At 51.6% G+C, this 18,956-nt stretch overlaps 1 long non-coding RNA gene across 3 annotated transcripts; it reads right to left on the bottom strand.

The window, feature by feature from the left end:
* Positions 1-2,413: 2,413 nt before the first annotated feature.
* LOC138414501 (uncharacterized) lies at positions 2,414-17,446 on the bottom strand. 3 transcript variants are annotated; one of them, XR_011246863.1, is made up of 7 exons: positions 17,054-17,446; positions 13,686-13,847; positions 10,689-10,777; positions 8,939-9,014; positions 7,675-7,928; positions 3,415-3,991; positions 2,414-2,806 (listed from the first exon to the last, which is right to left on the bottom strand). It is a non-coding gene; the product is annotated as an uncharacterized lncRNA (long non-coding RNA). The 3 variants fall into 3 exon arrangements; XR_011246864.1 differs by lacking the exons at positions 8,939-9,014; positions 10,689-10,777; positions 13,686-13,847 and adding an exon at positions 4,544-4,736 and having other exon boundaries at positions 7,675-7,791; XR_011246865.1 differs by lacking the exons at positions 8,939-9,014; positions 10,689-10,777; positions 13,686-13,847 and having other exon boundaries at positions 7,675-7,791.
* Positions 17,447-18,956: the final 1,510 nt, after the last annotated feature.

Here is an 18,956-nt window from a genome sequence, read left to right as displayed (position 1 = left end):
CTCCCCCCAGGTAACCCAAGCCTGGAAGCCCTGCAATGGGGCTGCTGCTTCTCTGGATAAATAGACCCAATCGTGGCTCCTCCTCCTTTTGAGCCTGCCTCCGCCTCCGAGGTTGTGTTCTTTTTTTTTTAAATAAACACCATCTGAATAGCAACACAATCACACAGTGAAGGCGTCTGCCTGTCAACCCCAGCTGCCTAGGGTCCACTCACCCAGGGAGGCCAGTGGAGTTTCTCCCAGGAAATCAGGAGCCTGGGGAGGCTCCAGCAATTTCTGAAGACCACAGCAGGAGATGGCAGAGCGCATGCCCACCGCCCACACTGCACGCACACACATGCTGTTACACGCACATGCAGACACACTCACGTGTTCTCCCTACTCTTAGAAGTCACCCACGCACCTCACTGGCATCCAGTTCCACTCACTGATTGCTTCTCCCTGTCGTCGTAATAGACTGTTCAGCAAACCTCCTTCTTTTGTTTCTGCTTCTCATTTTGAGAGGGGTCCATTTTGATGAGTATTAACCCTCCGTCTGAACCTCTCTCTTAACCATTTTAAAGAGGCATTGATCAATTGACACAAAGCAAGGGACGGGGATCAATACAGAGAGCAGGAGTGGGGAGCATGTTCCGGAGTCTTTGGATGGCCAAGATTTGACATCTCTTTCTTCCCCCCCAAACTCCTCCTTCTACTGCCCCAAGCTTCAAACAGTGGGGCTGGAGGGGCTTCTAGAACAGGCAGGGCTCTGCGCCTGAAGCCGTCCAAATTACCTCTGAAACAATGTGATAATCAGCTGAGCAAGGGACGGCTGCCTCGGGGCACCATCCTGCTAATCCTGCTTGGCAGTCTCCTCCCCTCTCCTCCAAGAGGCTCCAGGCCCCCTACTCTGGGTGGCAGCCTCCTCCCTCAAGAAGCCAGGCTCCCCACTGGCCAGCTCGCCTGGGCCAGCCAGGGCACTAGCCCAGGGTGGGCGTTGGGACGAACCCTGACAATCCCCGCCAGCTTGTCCTCCCCTTCCCCTCTCCTCCCTCCTCTCCTTCCCTCCACCCCACCCCATCTTTCCTCTCCCCAGATCTGCTGTAACTGACATTTTCCATCTGACAGGTTCTGTTTTCCCTGCCTCCGGTTGCCAGGGAAACAAGCAGAGAGGACCGCAGCCAGGGAGCCGTGAGCTGCCTTTTTTAAGGGGCCCTGGACATAAACAGCACTTTCCATAATGGGCACCCGGCACAGAGGTCTAAAAAAAATAAAAAGAGAAACAGCACAGAAGAGGCTAAAGTGAGAGAGAAAAAAAAGTCAAGTTCTAATCCCCTCCCTGATGTGCTAAAATACCAGACGCCTGATCCCCAGCCCTCTGTGGCCCCCATTTCCTAAGGTCCTCAAAACCAGGAATCTCTGTAGGCAGGACTCAGCACCACTACCTGAGACTCAGGCTCCACTGAGCTACAAGCGGGATGTTAAGAGTGAAACTACCTTGGGGTTGGAAAGAAGCTCTTCAAGAAGTGATGGGGACCATGCCGTCCCCTCCTCGCCTGCGGGTCTGTAAGCCCACCTATCACCTTTGGGTTCTGCCTCTGCAGTATTTCTGACCCACCCCCATCTTCACTCCTGCCCACGTGGGTGTCTACCGTTTCCCATGAGCCTATACACTTACCTCCTAATCAGCCCCCACCCCCTCCACCTCCCCTACATTCTTCCTACCCAGTGATGTTCCCCTGCACAGACCTGTTCCCCTGTGGAGCCCTCTTGATTCCAACTTGAGCGCATTTGCTGCCAAATCCTTAGCCTGGCACCCAACACCCTTCACCATCTGACCTTGACTAGCTTTCCAGCTCCTCCTCCCATCTGCATCTTGCACCCTGACTGGGTCACATGGATCCCCAGGCCCCATGGGCTCTTTCACACCCACAATTCCTCAACCTAGAAGCCTCTGCCTTCTTACTCCCACCCTGCTAGCCACAACCCAGTTAAAATGTCAACTCCAGGTAGAACCCCCACTGCCCTTCCTGCCCACATGGGTCCCCCTCCTCTATTTTACTCTCTACTCTTCTGTTGAGCACCCTATCTTGGGTTTGGTTATAGGTCCTTTGCCCTCCCAGGTCTGAGGATTCTGAGGGCTAAGAAACAGCCTACACCTGGCACAGTCCATTGCATACAGCAGGTGCTCAATAAATGTTACTTCTTTGTCCTCCTGGTAGACCTGTCAAGGAAAAAGGCAGATCTCCTTGTGGTAGAGAGGACTCGGCAGCAGCATCTCAAACACACCTGCAAGGCAGGCTCACCTGATCACAGGCAGGACCACATCGCTGCCTGATGGAAAGAACCATCCAGTTTAGAGGGAAAACCTCTTTTAAATAGATTCATTTGAAAATCTTCATGATATAAGGTTGGAAAAATTTTTACAGATTAAAAATAGATCCAACTTTCTTTAATAATAACAACTCAAAGGGAGAAATAAAGTATTGTTTCTTTAGATAACAGCCCAGATAACGTTTTCCATATTTTTTAAAAGTAATAGAGAACCACATGGTTATTGTTGCTCAGTCACTAAGTCACATCCAACTCTTTGAGACCCTATGGACTGCAGCACGCCAGGCTTCCCTGTCCTTCACCATCTCCCAGAGTTTGCTCAAATTCATATCCATTGAGTTGGTGATGCCATCCAACCATCTCATCCTCTGTCAGCCCCTTCTCCTCCTGCCCTCAATCTTTCCCAGCATCAGGGTCTTTTCCAATGAATCAGCTCTTCACATCAGGTGGCCAAAGTATTGGAGCTTCAGCTTCAGCGTAGAGAACCACATGGTTCCTGTATAAGCAAATTCACAGCACAGGTCTCCTGAAGTCCAGGAAATGAACTGGAATTGTTTGGAAAGCACCACAGAGGAGGGTAAATGAGCTGGACTACAGCTCGAGAGGGGACATCAGACCTGGGGCAGCCAAGGTCCTAGCCATAGTGTGGGGAAGGAGCGGGTACAAGCGAGGAGAAGGAGCAACTCAGGGCAACTAACCTGGCAGATCTGAGAGCTAAGGATTCAGTGTCAGGGAGGTGCGAGTTGACAAATACAGAGCAGTATTTGAGAAACTTGAATTGGATCAGATCAGGCTTCCCAGATGGCTCAGAGGTAAAGAATCCACCTGCCAATGCAGGAGACGCCAGTTCGATCCCTGGGTCGGGAAGATCCCCCGGAGGAGGAAAAAGCAACCCACTCCAGTATTCTTGCTTGGAAAAAGTCCCATGGACAGAGGAGCCTAGCAGTCTATAGTCCACGGGTGCAGAGTCAGACACGACTGAGCGACTAAACAGGAAGCACACACGAGCGTGATCAGATCAGAGACGACTGAGAACACGCAGCAGGGGGGGCCATAAGATGTTGTGTGTGGGACTCCCCTGGTAGTCCAGGGTTAAGAACTCACCTTCCAATGCAAGGGAGGAAGGTTTGATCCCTGGTCAGGGAACTAAGATCCCACATGCCACCGGTGACTATGCTTGAACTCCACAGTGAAGATCCTGGGTGCCTCAACTAAGGCCCGATGCTCCCAAATAAATAAATAATAAAATAATAAAAAAAAGATGTGTGTGATGCAGGTAAGAGGGGGAAGGGGGGAGGCCTAGGTGGAAACTAGGACTCACGGGTGATTGAGACTCTTTCAGAAACGCAGTTGATGTTGTCATGCGATTTTTATGCTTATAAACTTTAAAACTGAGGGCAATCTCAGTAGAACCATTGTGAGATCAGCCTGCAAGACACTGAGAGGCCTGAACGGGGTGAGGGACTTGGGTGCCGATATACATATGCCAGTCAGACAGAGAGGGGGGACTTTGCAAAAAAATGGACCACCAGGTCAAGGCAGCTGGGTAGATGCCAGGGGAGCGGAGCTGGAACCAGTGGGTTGGACGTGACCTTCAATGACCAGCTTCCTCATGCCTGGTGATTCAGGTCATGCCTGCCAGGTGGTAGGTAGTTGGCAGCTTCTCCTGCGATGCCCAGCACTGTTGAGTAACAGAGTGAATGAGTTTTGAACTGGTGCTTTGGGAGCGGGGGGGGGGGGGGGGGGCGGGGGGGTGGGGAGAGCCTCTCCAGGTGGTCTGCTCCCCGGGCAAAGGCTGGCTGCAGGGGGCTGGGTCCTGGAGCATCCTCCTGGCTCAGGTGCTGTTGATGTCTGCAATGGGGCATCTCACACAAGGCTGCTCCCCTTTTGAGCATCCTGGGGACTCAGGGGTGTTCTGTCGGTCTCCCAAGAGTACAAGGCAGCCAGAGAGAGGGTGAAACAGCTCTGAACCAAAGCAGGGGCTGTGAGGTGCCGCCACTCTATGGGATTCGACCCTCGGAAATCACTCCTGCATTTTCTACCAGGACCAAAGGGAGCTGATGTGATAAACGAAAAGGCTGTCTCAAGAAGCTCAGGCCCACCCAGCATCCAGGTGGCCACATCCCAGGGGGAGGGGAATTATCATACACCTCATTTGCATCACTGTTTTTAATTTACCAAAGTGCTTTCCCATCTTTATTCCATCTTCCCTACAATCCTGTAAGATAAGTACCTGAGACATAGGCTTAACCTTCCTTTCTGTGTGTAAAGCTCAACCACTTCATTACGTAGATTGTCAAGTGATTGTGAAGGAAAACGGAGGCCCAAAAACTTTAGAAAAACTGCCCAAGGGGCCAGTCAGAGCAGACACCGAAAGGGTGGTTTATATCTTCTAGGTCAGGGCGTTTCTTAGACAATACTGCCTCCTGGAAGAGGTGATTAATAGGTAACGGTTAATATGATAACGATGATGACAATGATGATGTGTATCAGATTCATGTTTTATAAGTTTGCAATAAATGATGAGAGTTTCCCAGATTACTCAGTGGGTAAAGAGTCTGCCTGCAATTCGGGAGACATAGAAAACCCAGGTTTGATCCCTGGGTTGGGAAGATCCCCTGGAAGAGAGCATGGCAACCCACTCCAATACTCTTGCCTGGAGAATCCCATGGACAAAGGAGCCTGTTGGGCTGCAGTCCATGCGAACACAGTGTCAGAACTGACTGAGCGACTAAGCATGCAATATATGTTAGAATCAACATAAATGATGAAACTGGAGAGGGAATCAGGGACCAGACTGAAGAGGATCTTGGATACCAAGGTCAAGAGTTTCAGCTTTTCCCAGGAGAACTGGGGAACCAGGCTGTTTCCAGCAAGGAGTGTGTTGGTGTTCCCCCCCTCAACCCCCAGCCCCCACCCCCCCAAAAAAAGATATGGCCGTGTCCTAATCCCAGGGAACCTATGAAGGTGACTTTATTTAGATAAAGGGTTTTTGCAGATGTGATTAACTTGCAATCTTGGTTTTTTCTGGTGGGACCTAAATGCAATCACAAGTATCCTATAAAAGGGGGGCTGAGAGAGATGAGAGAGACAGAAGACGAGGCCATGTGACGACGCTGGAGGGATGCAACCACAAGCCAAGAAATCAGAAACCAAAAAAAGCAAGCAAGAAAGATCATGCTCTCAAGCCCCTGAGAGAGAGAGCACAGCCCAGCCAATGCCGGGCTCCAGGCCTCCAGAACCAACAGAGAATAAATCTTTGCTGTTTTCGCCCCCAGGCCTGTGCTAAGCTGTCACAGCGGCTACAGGAGACTGATATGGGGTGCCTCATGCCACACCCAGGGGGACAGGCTCCATTTAATTCTCCGTTCCCCTCACAGGCTTGTCAGCTAGGCTAGGACCAGAGAGCAAGCCCCTGGGGACTGTGCCCAGGTTCCCGCAGTTGGTGAGCACAGAGGCTCGGCCAGGGCCCCAGTGTCCTCCCCTGTCGCCGGGCCTCCCTCACCAAGCTCCAGAAGGCCCGGAGCCCTAACTCAGGACTGTGCCTTATCTGCTTTTGTTCCTTAACACAGACCCCACTCCTGGGGACCTAAAGATATTTTCACCTGCTTTTTGAATCAGTTAAATAAAGACTTAAAAGAAATCTCTGCCTTAACTCAGAATCTACTTTACAAAAAAAAGGCAGGGTGAGTTGGGAGACTGACCCCAAACTGTAGGAACAGACCTCCTTTCCTCTGGCTGTGGTGACTGGTCACCCTTCAGAGGCCACGACTGAACCCCAGGGGAGTCTAGGGAGCCCTCAAGAATTGCTCCCATCCTCAGGTTACCCTCTGAGGAGGTCAGACCCAAATCTCTCTGGTCTTCAGTTTACTCATCTGCAAAATGGGATGGTTTTAGTGACTACTTCCCAGGGCTATTAGGAAGGATTAAGTCGATGGGAAAATACATGCCATGTGTTCGGTGAGATGCCTGGGCGGGTCGAGATCTTCCTGGGTGATGGGCATGGGATGAGGTTGAGGGTGGAGATGGGGATGGGGAAAAAAACCTGTGATGAGAGTGGGCCGCACTCCTAGGAGGCCATGCAGCTTGTTTGGCAGCTTGAGTATTCAACATGAAGGCACCAGCTCGCCAACCTTTCCAAGTGGGGCAGGCTTGCTCTGAGCCAGGCTGGTGTCCACAATGCCCAGGGCTCCAGGACCCTGCCCACCTCCCTCCAAGAAAGGCAGCGCCATGTCACTGGCCAGGGAAATCCTAGGGGCACGTTCATCCCAGGGGCACCGCCAGCCCTGCCCACCTTTCCTGGCTCCTGTAACACGGTCTGGCCAGCCCCCTCCCTGTGTGTTTGATCCAAATTAATTGTCTTTGTTAGGTTAATCGTGCAAGTGTCCCTCTGATTCCTTCTCATGCAGCAGATTCCTGCGTGTTGCTAAAAATACAAACGCATGACTCACAGCTTCTGAGGACCATAAAGGAGAGAGAACACTGCATGGCCTTTCTGCGCCTTGGAGTCAGGCCAGGGTACCAGCTGGGGCGGAGGGGGCTGAGCGCAAGCACTGCGCTTGCGCCAGCTGCAGAGGGCAGAAAGAGGAGGGGTCCAGGCATGCCGGAGCTCCGAGCTGTCTGCAGCTGGGTGGTTTTGTCTTCAGGGCCTGACACCACAGTTGTTAAGAAAACTTTTTGCCTCGTTTCTTTGAGCTCTTCATCCGCTCTGCTGTTTGGACCATTAGCTTGAGAAAGCTTAAGCTCTCAAGAGCCGGGTTCTTGTTCATGGCCTTTTGTATTCACCTCCCACCTGCTCACACCTGCCCTTCAGAGGCAGTGAGTGGTCCCCATGTGTATGAGCAGGAGTGTCCACTGTCTCCGGGCCTCCACGGGCTTGCACCAGCAGAGAGCGGGCTGCCAGAGAGACCCACAGGGTACCAGCCTCACCTGAGATGAGCAATATAGATCCATTCTCTCCCTTTCCCTTCTGATGCCCAGCGGTCCTCCATCCACCCACCCTGACCCCCCACCCCCGCCCCCCAGCACTGCCTTGGGAACGTCTTCCATGTTCTGTGAGGCTGCCCTTCATTTGCTTTGGGGACAGACCTTGGGGCCCAAGAGGCAGCATCTCATGACCTTGAAGAGATGGGACTTTGGAATCAAAGACACTCTCTCTCTAGCAACCTCTGCTTCCTCCTCATCCAATCAGGGTGTTAGCAGATGCCCCCACCCTCATTCCCAAGGGTGATGTGATGAGAATTATGGGAGAGCAAATATGCAAAACTCTGGCCCAGAGAAAGGCTCCACACACACCCCCACTGGTCGGTGGGTATTGGTACTGCTACCATCTTCATTGCTCCCACACGCGGGGCCCCCACTTACCCCATCCGCACCCCACATCTGGATCTTCAGCACTCTCCTTCCTGCATGCCTCAGCCTCTGAGTCACAGACAGTTGGCAGAAACACAAACGCTGTCAGTCCCTGACCCTGGGAAGCAGCTGCTGAAGAAAAGAAAGCCTTCAGGAGAATTTCCTTGGCAGCCAAGGCCCTCCGATGAATCAGGGGTCTTTGATTATTTTATTCCAGGCGATCTGCTGGGTCATCTCCCATTCTCCTCCCAGGGTGGGGACAGAGCCTGCAGGAAAGGGCACGCAGGAGAGGTGAAGGGGAAAGGAGACAGGTCCGGGCTCAGAAGTAAGGGGCTGACAATTCCTATCAGGGTCCCAGGGAAATCAGAGTTGCCGTGGCTGGAGTTGAAGGACCAGACATCCCTTCCCATGTCTGAAGCCCTTTGCAGCAGCCACCACCTCCTCTCTGAGGCAAGGGTGATACTAGGGCCTGCCTCTACCCCAGGCCCCTGGAACCCTCCAGCTCCAAATGAGCAGAAGTGAAGGCGACTGGCATCAGGTGAGAACTGGCTGCCAGGGCTCCATCCATGCCAGCTCCACTGTATTCTGCACCATTCAGTATCTACACAGAACGGGACAGCCAGATGCCTGGTCCCCAGGGCTCTACAGCCCGACGCTTTCAAACACGCTGGAAAAAGTTGAAATGTAGCTGTTAGCAGCAAACCACATTAAACAGCAAAACCACCCAGCTAGAGATCTGGTTGAGGGCACTTTGTACCCTCCCCCACCCCAACACCACCACATGTACCCTCTTTGTAAGCACTGGTTGCAGCCACACTGATCCACAGGTAGCTAACTTTCCCGCAGCCAAGCCCATAATGAAACCTTGGAGGGCAGAAAGTCCCTCTCATGTTGAACACCGATTGAACCAGAAAGTATAGATTCTATCAGAAGATCAGTCCCCAGATTGACCACTACTGGTTTACCTTGGGAGTAATGTGGGATTTTTTTTTTCAAGTATTAAGATGGTGGAGCATTCGAGTTTTATCTTCATTATATTGCTGGCCAAGGAGAGTTTCATCTTCTTGCCCGTCTGGGGTAGATTATTGTCCGGCATGGCCCCGGCTTGCTCTTGCCTGCCTATAGCTATGCCCCCAGCCCCTGCGTTGCTGGCTCTGAGCCTGGTCGCATGACCAGCTTTACCAGTGTGAGGACAGCAAGCACGACACCACGGAGGCTTGGAAAGCGCTTGTGCACTGTGGACCCCTGAGCCCAGAGGGAGGAGGCTGGGACTCACCTCCTGGGGGGTGAGAGGCCGCGCAGAGCAGAGATGGGCGGCCTCGGCTGGGATCCGTGGACACGTGGCCTGCCAGCTGCCGAAAGGGGGGTAAAGTGGTCCTGGAACCCCCAGCCCCACTCCAGCCATCACCTGACCATTCCATCAGCTAAATCTGCCCAGGAAAGAACTACCAGCCAACCCATAGAAAGCCATGAAATCACAGGCACTTAATTTGAGGACGGTTTATGACAGATACAACTCTCCAAACTCTGAGCATCTGGATCAATATGCATTTCCATCCCTGAAACAGTACACTGTGGAGAAAATGGCAACAGGGGTTGCATGGAAAATGCACATATACCCAAACGCAACTCACATACATGCAGCAGGCGTGCACACAGGCAGACACAGGTCTCATGCATTTATCTTCTACATGAACTGTAGGCATGTAAATTTCAGGCATTGCTCCTGTGACTTTCCTGGGGAGTTTTCGCTATAGGTACTGCACCTGGCAGCCAGGCCAGTGGGCGTGGCTGCCCTGCCCTCTCTGGGCACTCTCAGCGCTGCCTGGGATGGGACTTAGCCCCACCACAGCTGGCACTCCAGCATCACAGGTAAAGATTCCTCACCACGTTCTTGATGAACAGGGCAGTGGGACCTACAGGAGAGTCCTTGGAGAAGGCGACTGAGGTCTCACAGGGCAAGAAACCAGACCACCCTTTGACAACTCTTCCAGGAGTAGAAGTTAGGGGGTCCTAGGCTATCTGCGGGAATCACCTCTTTTCACAAGTTAAGACTCACCCCTAACTGTTTTGCCCTAAGAGCCCATGTGCACTTAGGTGTGACTGGAGTTTCTCCCTATAGAGGGATCAGCCTTTTGTACAATCTGAATTGTTCTCTGAGCCTGAGAAATAAACGACTTCCCTTGTTCAATCGGTAAAGAATCTGCCTGCAGTGCAGGAGACCGGATTCAAGTCCTGCGCCAGGAAGATCCCCTGGAGAAGGAAATGCCAACCCACTCCAGTATTCTTGCCTGGAGAATCCCATGGACAGAGGAGCCTGGCAGGCCACAGTCCTTGAGGCTGCAGAGAGTCTGACATGACTGAGCAACTAAGCAACAACCGCAGCAGAGTTTATGGGGCCCAAGGTCAGGTATTCTCAGAGCAGCCCAGCACTTAGAGTTGCCTTGCACAGACAGGCTGGGGAGACAGGAGCCAGCCCGGGGTTGGGTCTCCCGGCAGGATTTCCACCACATCTGCAACCCCTCAGCCTCCAGCCTGGTGGCCAGTCACATGGCAACCTCCCTGCCACCCTGGGAGTACCCAGACCAGAAGTCACCCTACTCCTCTCTCAGCCTAAGCCCAACCCAATTCCCCAGGAAATGCTCAAAAAACACTGAGCTTAATAAAGTTCTGCCCATGGGTACTATCATGGACCACTTTAGGAAGACAAATTGCTATAAGTTTTACAAGGGCAATTTGACAACATACATAAAATTTTTAAGTGGCCATATCCATTGACATAGCACTTTTCCAAGTTAATCTCAAGTATAGAAAGTTTAAGAATGCTTATTTCAGGATTGCTTGTAATAGCTAAAGAAATTGTGAGTGGCTGATCTATACAACACAAACTCAAATATTCGGGGAACCAAAAGCAAAGGCACAAAAAAAGAGGGGGGATTTTATTTTTGAGGAGGGGGAGAGGAGAGAGGCCAATTAGAATATCTCCTTTTTAGGGTTAGAATAGCATATTCAAATTGATCACTTACTGTGTATATATCTTGGTCATGTCACATGACTTGCAGGATTCTAGTGAGAGAGTCAGTTCCTAGGTAGGTTGATAAGAAGTCCAGGGTTCCTGAGGAGGAGAAAGGGGTCCAGAGCCCTCAAAAAGGAGAAAGGAGTCTGGGGCTCTCAAGGAGAAAAGGACAAAGGTTCTTTTCTACATTGCTCTGTCTTAGTCATTATAACAATATATCTTGCTTGAGGACATGTTTCTCCTTAGCAAGACCCTTCTGACTAATCCTGTCATCTTAAAATGCACATTTTGGAAGTGGGTCTGAAAGTAAAATCTTTCTATTATTCGTTCTAATCTTGTTAATTTAAGAGGTAAATTGAGGGAGCGGGTCTGAAAAAAGTATATAAGGCCTTGATAAGACCAGCAAGGGAGGCATTCTCCATCCCCCTTCTGATGTCTATGTCAGAAGCTTCTTCAGCCCCTTTTCTTACTTTAATAAAACTCTGCTACTCAGAAGCTATTGAGTGATCAAGCCTGGTCCCTGGTCCCGAAGCCAGATCTTCTTCAGAGATCATGAATCTGACATCGTTCACCGTGAGCAGTCACTAGCTGCCCGACCAGGGATTGAGCCTGGGCCACGACTGTGAAAGTCTAGCCACTGGGTCACCAAGGAATTCCTTACTTTCTTAATTAAGTTAGACCTTTTAAAACACGTTCTGTGAAATAAAGTTTAAAAATATGACTTTTTTCCCACCCATGTATTCTGTACAATAATTTCATCCTGTTCACCTTCAGCCTGAGTCCTCATCACCACCACGCCCTTTTTGGGGGTCATCGAACAATTTTCAGGAGGCATTGTTCCTCTGGAAATGTCATCCCAGGCCACAGGGGCCCATTCACTTGATGTGAGGACAGTGTTTCATTTTGTTTTGTTTGATTCACTCATCCTGTGGGGCATATTCACAATTTTCACAAGGTAGCCTCTTACTGTATTGCATTCTAAACTGACATTTAATGTCTTGTTTACAACAGCATTGATTGAAGTCTAATAGATCAAGTACAGACAATTCCTGTGTTTAAAAACTCCTGCTTTATACTAAATTACACAGGATAAATGTCTATCAAGGAGAAATTCTCTTCGTCAGCGATGCAACTCCATGCAATGGAAGACTACACAAACTTTCAAAAGGATATGATAGATCTCGAACATCTGCAATATATTTCTGAATGAAGAGAGCGCTCTATGGGGCAAGATGTACAAAAAGATCCTATTTTTAAATGCATTTATGTGTTAGTAATTGCATTAAATGTTGTAAATTGAAATAGATCATATTATTAAAAGTTATCATCAAGGCAATAGGATGGTAAAAGCACTCATTTTTCTGAAGTGCTGGCACTGCCTGGCGAGTAGGAAAAGTATTATATTTCCTTTATATTAATCTGTAATAAGTCAAGGAAGAATGTTACAACCTCTAGTAGGATAACTATGAAAAGAATAGTAAGTGAGTTTAACTAACAAGCTTATGATGGAGGAAATGAAATAATAGCATTTACTTGATTCGTCCAAAAGAAGGCAAGAAAGGAAATAACAGGGAATGCAGAATAGGTGGGACAAGTAAAAAACCCATGGTACCATGGTACATTTAAATCCTAACAAATCAGTAATAAGAATAAATGCAAATGAATTAAATACTCCAACTAAAAGACAAAGATTGTCCTTTTTATTATTTTTTAAAAAAATCAAACTATACACTTCCTATAATATCACAGAGTGTTGAAAGCAAAAGGTTGAAAAAGAGGACAGGTTTATTTCTGGCTCATGAGATTACCCTGGGGGGACTGGGTGCCTTCCAGGGTGTGGTCCAGCCTTGCCCCTCCTCTGTGCTAGTGAGTCTCACACAGGCAATTCAACGCTCCCTTCAGGATATGGCAGGCGTCATCCTGCTCACGTTCCTCATAGAGCAGGTCACACGGCCTCGACCACCTCAAGGGGCTGGGAGATGCAGCAACCACACACTCAGAGGAGAGGAATCTCCCCCCCACACACAGGAACACACAGAAGACGCAAGGGGTGCAACCTTCTGACTCAGACCGCCATCCCCTGAGAGGGTCGACCAGAAGGCTGGTTGTTTCACTGTGCGTGTGTGTGTGTGTGTGTGTATGTGAAAGTCTCACACACACATACACACACACACACACACACATCTATAAAGTTGACTCCTACTATCAGCAGAACTCTACCTGGTCTGCTGGCCAGCTGTTGGTTGCCACCAGGCCCAGGGACGCGTCATTCAACCTTATTGGCTGGAACTAGGTCACAGGTGAAAATAAGTCTTGCACCAGAGAGAAGCAGATGACCCAGGAAGCTGAGGGGCGTAGCTCTTCCTGGCCTCAGTGACCTGCTGCCCCAGCCATGTCCTTTCAAACACAGCCTCCTTCTCCTGGATGAACACTTCTCCACACTGTCCCAGCAGATGGCTAAGCCAGTGGTGGGAGGGCAGTACCCACAGGCCAAGATCATGCCTTCAGCCAAGTACACTCTTGTCTGTCGCTTTCTTCCATGGCCAAACACATCCCTGTGGCCAGTCTCCAGCAAACGTCCTTGCTGGCCACAAGGGTCAGGGTGAGCTTGTAAACAGGCTGGTGGAAACTGGACCCCACGTTCACTCCTCCTATCTGTTGGTCTTGGGGCCTCATTTGATCCAATTTTGCTCAGGTTATCACCAGGGCTTTCAAATGTGGATGCTTCAGCCTAGGATGTTTTGGTCTAATGCGCCTATGGAAGATTCCAGGTGCTTTGGAACCTCAGAAAAGTCTACCAGGGGGTAGGATGTATACATCAGAAGCTCAGAAGGAAAGATGGAAAGCGATGCAGATGGCTTGTGTCTGTTCTGCAAGGTCTGAAACCTCAGCTGGAAAGACTCAGAGTATGGGGGCACCTGAATGACTGGAGCCAAAATCCCCTGGAAGTGCCTCCCTGGCCCCTGGACTGAATGCCTCAGCAGAGCTGGTCCATCTGAGCACCTACCTCTTGGGCCTCCATGGGCCTTCAGTCTCCCACAGATGGTGACGGAGCTCCAAGAAGGATGTCCCAAGAGAGTGTCTGAAAGTGACTATTCCAAGGGACCAGATGGAGGCTGCTTGGCCTTTTCTGACCTTGTCTCAGAAGTCATGTGATCCACAGGGTCTACTGGTAACAAGCAAGTCACGAAGGCCAGAGTCATTGCGGGGAGGGAATGAGACCCTAACCCTCGGTGGAGGAGGGGCAGGATCTCACAGCCGGAGACACATGGGGGAGGCAGGGGAGGTGTGGATGTGGCTGGGGTGACGTGGCTCCAGGCGTCATCAGCCCCTGGCGGGATTTGGAATCGTGGAATTGACATGTAGAATGAGAAGAGTGTCATGCAGGGCAGAGGGAGAGAAACCACGTGGGAGACAGGGAGGCGCATGGCAGGGAAGGGAGGCCCAGGGCGGACAGTGTCGCCAGCACACACCCAGCAGCGAGGCCTCCAGCTCACCTGCTACAGCCGGTGCAGCAATCTCCATGCCGGCTTCTCAGTTCCCTGCCAGTTGGGAGGGGACTTGGACAAACTCCAGGAGATGGCGAGGGACAGGGAGGCCTGGCATACTGCCATCCATGGGGTTGCAAAGAGCTGGACAGGACTTAGCGGTTGAAAAACGTCAACAACATGGGAAGGAGTTCTGAAAGTTTAAGGTGTGACCCTTTCCATTGTTCCCACTGAATGTCCTTGAAGTTATAGTCAGAGCTAGGAGGACAGGGAAGGAAGGGCTCGCTGTGGATGAGGTACTGAACGAAGAGTCTGCGGAAGAGTCAGTCTCCATCTGAGCTCCAACACCAAGCACCTCGCCAGAGGCTCCTCTGCTGATCCCACTGCCTCTGTTGTAGTAAGGACCCAGCTGGAGGTCCTCAGAGCCTCTACAGCCCCGGGAGAATCCTCACCCCTCGCCTCCATCTGCCCTCACCTGCGCACACACACACACACACACACACACACACACACACTCTTCCAGACAGACATGACGGTGGCTCTTACTCCATAGACTTGGGAGTTTTCCCAGATCAAATGACAAGAGATGAAAAGCATGGGCTTGATTCTTCCTCATCCAATTACCACTTTTATTGGAGGCCAGTATCCTTCAGGCTGTGGAGAGGGAGGCAGACACTGACGAAATCTCACATAGAAGCAGCAGTCAGAAACATCCCCCTCCTGGGAGCCACTCTCTTCCAGGGACGAGTCACCAGAACTCCCCGCTTGGAGGAGGGAGGTTAAGGCGAGGCCACCTCACATCGGAGGCGGGCGGAGAGTGCCCTGAGCTCCCAGGAAGGGATCACCCCTGCCTGGCATCTCCCCAGTGTACTGGTACACATCTCTGTGTACCAGTCAATTATTTGAGGCCAGCCTCAGTTTCCACATCTGTAAAATGGGAATTGTAACGTCATAAACCTTCCAAGGCTTTTCTCAGAACACCCCAGGGCAGTGCTCATGAGAGCATTTGTAAATCACGAATGCGTGCATTGTAAAAATGTTGTATTTTTTTAAATGATGTTTTGTGTTCATGGGAAGGGTGAAACAACAGATTCTGGGAACTGTGGGTGTGAGCTCAGAACATCTCTGAGCAGGACATGGAAACGATTCCTGTGGCCCCGGGACCAGGGCAGCAGTGTGAGGGATGGGTGGATGGTGGGGCCGCACCACAGCCTCTGCCTGGCCCGACCCCATAGGGCTCTGAAGCAGCCAGCAAGCCAGAGCTGGTCCCTCGCCTCCTGCCTTCCCTTCCAAACGGTTTCCAGGAAAGGCACTGTTGCCATGGGAACACATGTCCAATTATTCTACTTGCAGAAAATCACTCATCAGCCAACTTGGCTGGAACATACTCCTTTCTGCAGAGGAAAACCGCATCTTGTTTTTTCACCTCCGCCATGACCAGCTCTTTGAGCAAAGAAGTGGAGAAGCAGACCAGAGGACTCAGGCCACAAGAGAGATGGTCTTCTGGGCAGAGAATACAGAGGCTACGAGAGAGAAGCAGGCCCTTTAGTAAAGCGCAGGCAGGCTCCCATGTCTGCAGGGTGGTACACAAGCTGGAGGCTGAGGGATGGCAGGTGGGCAAGGACTGGGGCCACCAACCACCACCAACCAGCATTACTGAGCACTCACTCTGAGCCAGGCTCTGCTAGATGCTGAGCAGAAATGGATGCTTCCAATATCTCTTTATGCCTTCAGCGGGTGGGGATTCAGAGTCCAGAGGAGGGCAGAGACTGGTGAGCAGATCAGTCACAGTAAGTGATCAGGACACAACAGAATGTTTAGAGTAGTCAGAAGTAGACCAGAAGGCAAAAGAATGGAAGGTAAATGAGAGACTGGGTTTTGATGTATGAATAGGAGTTTGCCAAATAGACTAGGAATGTGGGTGTGAGCTCTGGACAGAGGAGACATGATTAAGGAGTGGACTCCTGGAGCAACAAAGTGCATTCTGAGAGCCCGTGGTTGAGGCTGCCCCAGTGGGGCTCCCGGATAGGGAGGGGAGGGAGAAGAGGTGGGTAGGCTTAGAGACTGGAAGCCACCTGTGCCCCCACAAGGAGCATGACCTTCAGCCTGCAGTGCAGCTGGAAGAACTCAGTCAGATTCGCATTGGGCAGAGGCAGGCAGGACAGAGAGGAGGATGGGAGCCTGGAAGACCAGCCAGCAGGCGGGGCCACCGTCCAGGGAGGAGGCCCACTGGGTGTCTGCACAAAAGGGACAAAGGAGGATGCGCAGGTCGGGGGCATGGAGCAAGGGCGGAGCCCAGGAGCAGAGCTCCGCCCAGTTCTCAGCTCTGGGAGAAAAAGTGTGGAGGCGGCCTTCACCAGATGAGAATAGTGGAGGGGTGGGTCTGGGGAAGGAACAAGATCAGATGGGGTCACGCTGAACAGGAGGCAGTGAGGCATCGACAGCCTGAGCTCGTCCCAGGGCTCTGCTTAGTGGCCATCCGTGCAGCCTTAGGCCAATCACTGACCCTCCTCTTTGTAAAATGACCCCCACTTCCTTGGGTCCTCATGAGGACTCACAGAGGTCAGCCCCAATGGTGGGTGGTAAGTACCTGAGGATGCGGCAGCCCTGAGCCCGTGACCCCAGGGCTTCCGGGTCAAGGTACTCCTGCCGACACTGCCAAGCACAGCCCGCTCGGGGTTCAGTAAAGAAGCTGGCCCCCTGCACACGTCCCCGTGCTCGCCCTGTCACCTGACACTTTGCACCTGGAAACAGCTGTCCTCCTAGATGGTGTCCTCCGGGGCCGTTGCTGCAAGAAGCCCATCGACCTGCCATTCCCAGCCTTCCAGCCCCACCTTGTCACTTGGAGCACACTGACTGGGCCTTCATCCTGGGTTCAGGGTCCTACCTGCCCAGAGGGTCGTGACTTGTCTCCCAGCTGGCGCACTCGGTTGACACTGTGTGTTCGTGTGTGGCCCCTCCTACTGAGGACCTCTTGGCTCTCGGGATGGAGCAGTCAGGTCTCTGGATCTTGTGTCTTGGAAATGTCCAAGGAGATGACTCACCTTCACCATCTTCACCCACAGCACCTCTCAGCAAGACACACTGCTACTCCCCCTAAACAAAGCAATAACAAGGGGATCTGGCATGGCGGGCTTTCCAAAGGTGCTTCCCGTTTTCTTAGCACAGAGCCCGCTCATCAGAGACCCTCCGTAAATGTGTCAGTGAATGAGTTAATGAATAAATATACAACTGCTTCTCTAAGGCAGCCTCAATTCTCCCTAGTGGCCAGAGTTCATCTGCAAGGAACTGAGTGTGTGTCTGAGTAGGAAGTTCCCGGCTGAGACCAGATAGGGCCACCTGGCCATGGCAGAGCAAAAGGGAATAGCTGGCATGCAGGACCAAGCAGGATGAGTCCAGGGAGCAGGCACAACCAAGGCTGGCAGCTGCTGGCAGGGGAAAGGGACTGAGGAGATAGACGGCATAAAGATTAAAGTACAATCTTAACCTCAAGAAGCAGAGGAGGGGCTGAGGCAGCAGGACCCTTCAGTTGGGGCAGATGGCCCAGGATTACTCCCATCGGGAGATCGGTCAGTGCTCTAAGGGGGCATTTGACTGGAGCTTCGTGGGGCTGTCCCCACCCTGACTCTAGTACATCTGGGCTCCTCTGGGGAACAAAGGCTGACTTCTACAGTCCAGAAGTTGCTAAGTCCTCAGACCAACTGGGACCTTCTCTATCTGCACCTCCCTCCTCCCAGGACGAGGACTTCATTGCTGGTCTCTTGGGGCCTTTCGTTGGTGGCACTTGCTGGAATGACCCCTGGTTCTCCAGCTGGGGGACTTCCAGGGCCTCAGACGCTCCATGCACACCCCCCCCCAACTTCCCGGACCACACAGTGGTATCCTCGAGACTTATCCCAGCAGGGAGGAGGAAGTCATGAACTTTGGGCTTTACAGAACCATAATTGAAAACCTCCACTACAGCCAAGTGACCTTGGACAAGTCAGGCTCCCAGAATGGAGATTTCCTGTCTATTCTGTGGAGGAGATGACACCTGCCCTCCAGAACCCCAAGATACCCACCACAGGGAAAGGAAAGCAGGAGCAGACAAGCTGGGACCACCTGACATGGGGCTTCCCTGTTCCCGCCCCCATTGCCCCTTTCCACCCTGCTCTGTGGTCTACTGAGCTCGCCGTCTGAACCAAAATTTAGAACATGCGGCTTGACAAAGGATTTTTGTCCTCTTGCTTCAACACACAAAGGAGTCCAATTAATTCCCTGGACAGACACAGGCATCATTGACACCCTAACCCCAGAGTCCAGCCCTCCTGTCTCACCTGTTACCTGGGCCATGATCCCAACAGACACGATCCTTGTCACAGAGACATCCATCGGCCTGGACTTCATGGCTCAGCCCTGAGTCAGGCCAACAACAGCCCCTGATGGGGAACCAGGCCCCACCCCTACCCCAGAAGCAAAATGATGCAAATACTAAGGCCATCAGACACTCACCAGACCCGCCAGGTGGAGCCGCACAGAGGCTGACACCAAGCAGGTCCTGGGGATCCGTTACAAATTACTCTATTTGAAAACAAACAAACAAAAAAATGATGGGAGGAATCGTCACAAAGGAAAGGCTCATTTTCCCATGTTTTTTAAGGCAAAGCTCTCAGCTCTGCAGAACCATCCCAGTTTCCTCGTGCTTTTATCAAAAAGGTGGGTTCTTTTGGGTCCCCTGCGAAGTACGTGGCAATATTTTCTGGATATCTATTCCCTTCCAAAGAGAAGAAATCTCTTCCTGTCTAAAACAA

This window comes from Ovis canadensis, chromosome 11 (assembly GCF_042477335.2).
Source record: "Ovis canadensis isolate MfBH-ARS-UI-01 breed Bighorn chromosome 11, ARS-UI_OviCan_v2, whole genome shotgun sequence".
NCBI classification, from domain to species: domain Eukaryota; kingdom Metazoa; phylum Chordata; class Mammalia; order Artiodactyla; family Bovidae; genus Ovis; species Ovis canadensis.
The sequence above is the reverse complement of the archived record's forward strand: the minus strand, read 5'-3'. Positions and strand labels throughout refer to the sequence as shown.